This window comes from Morone saxatilis, unplaced genomic scaffold (assembly GCF_004916995.1).
Source record: "Morone saxatilis isolate NCDOM2014 unplaced genomic scaffold, NCSU_SB_2.0 Contig5, whole genome shotgun sequence".
In the NCBI taxonomy this organism is placed as follows: Eukaryota; Metazoa; Chordata; class Actinopteri; family Moronidae; genus Morone; species Morone saxatilis.
Genome location: NW_023340095.1, coordinates 1,337,411 through 1,344,183, shown reverse-complemented (window position 1 = coordinate 1,344,183; position 6,773 = coordinate 1,337,411). Strand labels below are relative to the sequence as shown.

Here is a 6,773-nt window from a genome sequence, read left to right as displayed (position 1 = left end):
TTAATTCACCGACGTAGATGATACAATATTTGTGAAAAAGGCCGCAACTAAAAATAAAGACAAGACTTTATCAACAACTTTATCGACAACTTCAGGCAATTAATTATCTAGTTGGATAAGTGGTTGTTGGATGGTGAACGGTACCCAACTATTGACCAATATTCATAATAAAGTTTGGGGGCCATGCAGATTGTCTTTCAGGAGAAACAACAAATTGGGAGATGGCCTAGAAATACGGGAGAAAGCTGGAAAAAACGGGAATCTTGGCAGGTTTGAATACACATCTGTGAAGTATCAGAATTATTTGTAATTACAAAAAAATGTCTTGTTTTTCTGTCCCTTCTTTAATAGCCACTGACTGTGTGAAGATAACTTTGCTAAATAGGATTCTTCTACAATTATTTCATTAATTAACTGAGACAAAAATTTAACTGTTCTGCACGTTTATCTATAATTGTGGGTTTCGTTTTCATCCAAATATCCTCTTGATCTGAGATTATGGACTAATTTCCTTATGTTTTCTTAGTATCTCAGCACCAGACTGCTTTTTTTTGAGTGTTTCCCTGAAGATCTTAAAGTCCTGAAAACACACCAGAGATGCTGCCGGGACCGGATCGAGGAATAGGGAACCGCATTTTGGTCTCCTGACTGATTTTCAAAATAAAAGGTCACTTGTTGTCGGGCTATGATGCAGAAATCCTTGTATTGAACTGTTTGTCTTATGTAATAATAAATATATGAACGTACACATTGGTGTGTTCTGAAGGGAGCAGCCACCCTCACTTCCCTCAGCACCAATAATAGCTGCCAGCTGACACACATCTGTCCTCTCTGCCAGGCGCGAGCGTTGATCTGCGAGAATCACCAGAACGCTGGTACTCCAGACGGCCTGCAGCCCACCACCCGCCACGCAGTTCATCACCCTGTTTTTCCCCTCTTGCTGAATCTGACTGTATTCACCACTGCCAGTACGTAGGTGGCCGCAAGCGCACCTTTAAGTTGGATGCCAGCATGCCCCCGGCCGTGGAGAGAAGAAGAGAGAGAGTAGCAGCAGCAAGAGCGTTCAAGGACCATAGAAACAAGTATGGAGGAACGCTGTAAAAACGAAAAGAAAGGGCGGGGGCTGAGGAAGGCGGGAGGGAAAAACAAGAAGGTGACATTAGACGGAGGTGAAGCCGCTAAATGTGCAACACTAACTGAAATGGTCAGCAGCACCAGGCTGACACAAGGTTCAGGTTTAATAATTAGCAGGCCATCCGGAACTGCATGAAAGCAAGTGAGCAGACAGCTGTGCAGCGCTCAACATGGACACGGGTCCCAAGCCTGTGATGATCGAGATGGACAGGAGAGATGAGCTGGTTCCACAGACTACAGGGCAGTATGCTGTTAGGTAAGCATGAGAGAGGAAGAAAGAGAGTACCTGCTAGCGCTGATTTAGGAAATTGTATTTCAGGTTGGCTACATTTTTTTTTCGTTATGACCCGAGTTTGTCGCTTGCCCTCAAGGTACAATGCCGAAATATGCACAACCTGAGGACGTAGAGATGCATTACTAAGTTTGAAACAGCTCAATGCTAAACGAGTTTTAGCCTGTAAGAAATGCCCACATGCAGTAGTAGCTAATTTTATTAAGAACATGTGTGCTTTTACTTTTTAAAGTTTTGGTAACGCGTACAGTTATATGCTTACAAACTTTGAAGACTTTGAATACAGAAGGTTACAGTTTGTGGGAATGTGGTATTTTCATTAAGATCATGTGTCTTTATGTTAGTTTGTGCTCCTGCTAAGATTAATTACTGCATAAATTACAATTAAGCATTATTAAGTAATAAGCATTGCATATTAAGATATCACGGAATTAATTTTTAATTAATAATTTATTTTTAAGGTATTAATTGATTATTTGGGTTTTTTGCCATGGCGGTTATGTTGTTGTTGTTGTTGAGGTTTTTTCCGCGCCGCCCGATTTTGCGTGTTTGGGCGCGGGCCTAGTCAAAGTCCATGTTTTTTAGTCCCAGTCCGTCCCTGCGTACAGCACATTCAGTGCGCTCGCTAACAACCATTTACTGTAATAAATGTTGACTTTGTCCAGTTTACCTGCACAGACTCAAACAGGGTGTTTGTTTCTTTGATGTCAAATTGTTGTCACGCTATGTTCAATATTAAACAAGAAGAGTTCATGCTAACATGCTAACTGACAGACTTTAGCAGACGTTGACTGACACTGCTGTGTGGCTATAAACTGACCTCTGACCTCCGACCCAACAGCTCTGGACAGTACAATAACAATGGTAAATAATGCACTACAGCCAGAGACAGAAACCAGCTTACAAATAGAACTTCAACCCTTCTGATTCTAAAATATGTTGTTTGTTGTTGTTGTTTGTTGTTATTATTGTTGTTTTTGTTGTTCTTTCCTGTTTTCCTTCTTTGTTGTTCTCTGTGGTCTTTTAATCTTTCTTATTGCTGTTTTTTGTTGATGATTGACAGGTATAACACAGGTGGATCAGACAGAAGCACTAATGTTTATGATCTTGGATGTTAAAGCGACTTTTTGCTCAGATTTTATTAATATTATGGACAGTTTTCCTAAAATTAATTAATTAATTGCCAATATATGGCCTTACCTACAATATATTGAACTGTAACCCCTGTGTTGTGATCTCTATCACCAGACTCTGAGCAACTGAGTGAGTTAACAAGACAATTCTTATTTAGTAGGGAAAAAATATTTAACTAATTCAGAATCGTTGCTAAAGTTAGCTAACACTATAGAAATAGTAACGCTACATAGAGGGTGTATTTCCTGTATGTGTTAGCTCCATATAAGTTATCAGATCAATTTAATATCGATTTGAACAATTGAACCTGCTGTACTGTTGAAGGCTCGAGGACAGATATTGGTCCACTCCACTCAGAAATCCCTTAACTGACCCCCCCTAAGAGAAGCGCTCGGCTGTTAACCGAGAGGATGGTGGTTCGAGCCCACCCAGGGACGTTCAAAAAATGTTCCTCTGAAGTACAAAGTTTAGACATTGTCTTGAAACACGTCTGTCAATCTTGATGATGTGCTAGTTTGTCCAGTTTCACCTCCCTCGAGCCCTAAAGCTCCAACTGTGTTTTGCCTTGTGTTTCCACAAGTCTCGAAAGGATCTTGTTTTTTGGCTCCTCATGCAATCCTACAGACTGTAAGTGAGCAGGTTTTGTTCATCATCTGGTGCTGTGGCTTAGTTGGGTTAAAGTGCCTGTCTAGTAAACAGGAAGATCCTGGGTTTGAATCCCAGCGGTGCCTGATTTGAGTTCTTTAACATTCTTCAATTTAACCCGTTTTACTCATGAAGAGTTAGCATTTAGACACATAAAGCTAACGTTACCTTAAAGGACGACAGCAAATCAACCCTTGGTGATTGCACAGTTTGAATTTGATCCAAGTGCGTTCAGGGATGCTGGGAAATTCCAGTGCTAAACACTGAACACTAAAAAGTGAGATTAAATGTGATTATTTTTGAATAAATATTATTATACATATTATATATCCTCATGATAGCATCATTTGTATAACCACTAGTTTAGTTTATGGCAACGAATATTGTGTGTATGAATATTATGCATAAATACAATGTGTGTGTGTGTGTTTGTGATGGTTTTTGTGTATCAAGTGGACATTTGATAACAATACACAACGACACTAGGCGGACATTTTGTATTAGCAGGACAGGGTCAGTGTAGAAGTGTTACTACAGAGCTAGAGAGCTCAAATCCAAAGTTTCTGCAAAAGTCCTTCTAGTCCACAATTACCAGACATGGTTTATAATCTGTGTATGAACACAAGTAGTGTTAAAATGTTTTTTTTTATTATTATGAACTATTTTAGTGATACCTGAGTTGTTTTGGTTTTAGTGCAGCTGTTGAGTCTGATCAGTTGCTCTCCAGTAGGATCACTGTGTGAATGCTGTGTAAAGACCCTGCTGACAGTAGGAAACTCCTGAATCTTTAGCCTGAACTGAGGGTCAGAGTGAAGTCAGAACCAGATCCTCTTCCACTGAAACGAGTTCAAACTCTAGAATGACGGGCTGTAGTTAAATTAATCCACAAACTGAATGGTAAGACTTAAGACGAAAAGTGGAACAGGCCTAGGTGAGCGATCACAGCCGTCTTGTGCTTGCTGTTCTCATCCATGGCCCACTGCCAGTTCCCGCCTTGGAGATCCAGAGGGCTAAAGTACTAGGCTCCATGCATAGACTTCAACATTTCATGTACACTGGAAAACCATCATGGTGAGTTTCAGCATTAAAGGGGAACTTCGGCAGATTTTTACCCTAGTCTTGATCACTACAGGGCACCGAGTACTGTCGATAGGAAAAAGAACGACCAGAATTGGTTTCTAGCAAACTGGGGAGATCCTGCAGCTAATGGCCAGAGCCTCCCAAGTTAGTTATAGATACAAACTTCCTTGGGGGCATATCCTAAAGAGTGCCTTTTGTTTCCTCCCTACAAATGCAATTAAAATGTCTGTGCAACATGATCAGTGGAAACCTTACGTGACACAACAACATGCCTTTTCAACTCATTACGTTGTGCAGAAACCCGTACAAAACCAGTACTGTCCTCCTACCTGTTTTTCCACCGCTCGCTTCCACCCGAAAGCCCAAGAAAGATCAAATCACAGAGATAATGCCTTCGCGACGAAAAAATTTATTTCCTCCTCAAAAATGTCCCATGTCTTCCACACACTACTCTCCGATTTTCACCACTTCCTGCAAAAAAAATTCTTTCCCGTAAAACACTCCAAAATCATAAGATACCAAAAAATCTCTACAATCCTCATTTTGATCATTATGTTACACACAGCACACACCAACACACCCACACACACACACCCACACACCACCACACCACACACTCAAAAGTGCCTCTCTGAACCATGAGCTGTTAGGACACATGTCCAAAATGTGAAATATTAAAACTTGTCATAGAGCTAAACCCAAATACAATCTCTGGAAAGGCTTGAGCCTGGGAGAGTAAACAATATATCAAATTTGAAGGTTCTATATTATTTCCTGATTTGAGACCATTGACCTTTGGAACCTTAACTCAGGGCATATTTGAAGGCTTATAATTACGGGGCAAAAAAAGGGTTACAGACATGAACTAACTGTTATCATGAAAGGTGTTGACATGGGCTATAAATGTGAGCATAGTCACCAAGGGTGTGGGGGGTCCTGTGGTGTAGAAATAAAAATTCCTTTATTGAACAAGACAATATTAAAGTCTGATACTAAAAATGTGTTTGACATCCCTCCAAAACATCTGGAATGCCACCAAATTAAGTATTTACAACTTCCAATTTGGGAAAACCCTGGATTTTTTAAAAAACTACAACTCCCTAGACCTCTCTTCAGTACTTGTGTTGACATAGCAACCCAGGTTTAGTTCCTCCTTTTTATGGTTGTGAAAACGTATATCACCTAATATATCAGATATCCACACCACATGTGTAATGAAAATGATACTGCATGCTATATGATCTATGCTAAGAAAAGACAACCAATGTTTGTTTAATGAAGATATTTGAACTAAAAACCAGGAGACCAGCGCGCCAACCTGCTCCAGCTCACGTGAACGCCAAAGCGGACGGTCTCTCTCCATAGTAACGGCCAATGTTGCTACTTCCGCTATCAAAAAAACTTCACAACTGAAGGCGTGATTATTAAAGCGACATATTTGACGTCAGTCTACTGTAGTGCTGCGTTATAAAACAACAAATATCTTTAAGACAAGAGATACTTTAATTCACTATGATGGAAATCTAGCAGCGTCCATAGCAACCCAAAAACGTTTCCAGTTTCACATTATTCTGGCGAGAGCTGAAAAATCTTCTCCAACTACGAGCAAGCGAGTGATTATGGTACATTTCATGAGTGGAATATTATGAAAATAAAATAACATATTTCTTTCCCGCTAGAAATGTAAATCAAAACGCATTTTTATGAGAAACTAACTAAAATATGGATTTTTTTCCTAAAAAATGAGAGAAATGTCCGCCATGGTTTTTTGTTCCTCCACAGCCGGGATCCTTGAAGTCATGTGACCTTGGGACGCAAAACAATATGAAAAGAAATAGGCAGAAAATTTAAAGTGATACAATTTAAGGGCATTATTGTAACCCCTCCTTAAACGTTTTTGGCACTTTGGACCAACCGTAGCCAGGGTACGTTTTATATGAGACTGGGGTTGGGAGATGCCATCCTTTTCAGGGGTCAGAACAGTGGGAGTCCAAGCAGAACTTGGATGGTTCTACGAAAGCTTGTTGCTGAGCAATGTCTCAATTAGTTGTTCAACCGACATGTACACTCAAAGTGTCTCTGTGGCGCAATCGCCAGCCGCTGCTCAGCGTTAACCCGAGAGGATTGTGGTTAGAGCCCACCCAGGGACGTCAAAGATTGTTGCTCTGAAAGTAAAAGTTTAAGACATTGTCTTAAAACTTGTCCTAATCAATGTTGACGATGTGTTAGTTTTCCAATTTCACCTCCCCTTAAAGCATCCAACTGTGTTTTCCTTGTTTTTCAGCTCCCCATGCAATCCCCCTAGAGCCTGAAAGTGAGTCCAAATGTTCATCATCAAGGCACCGTGGCTTACTTTGGTAAATACCTGTCTAGTCGAATCCCAGTGGTCCCTGATTGAGGGTTAGGGTTAGGGTGATTGCACAGTTTGATTGATCCTAAGTGTCGTTCAGGGACACTGGAAAAAATCCCCAGAGCCTTTAAAAGTGAA

At 40.5% G+C, this 6,773-nt stretch overlaps 1 non-coding gene across 1 annotated transcript; it reads left to right on the top strand.

Annotated features, from left to right (window-relative positions):
* Positions 1 to 3,215: 3,215 nt before the first annotated feature.
* Positions 3,216 to 3,291, top strand: trnat-agu. The gene has a single exon. It is a non-coding gene; the product is annotated as a tRNA-Thr (tRNA).
* Positions 3,292 to 6,773: the final 3,482 nt, after the last annotated feature.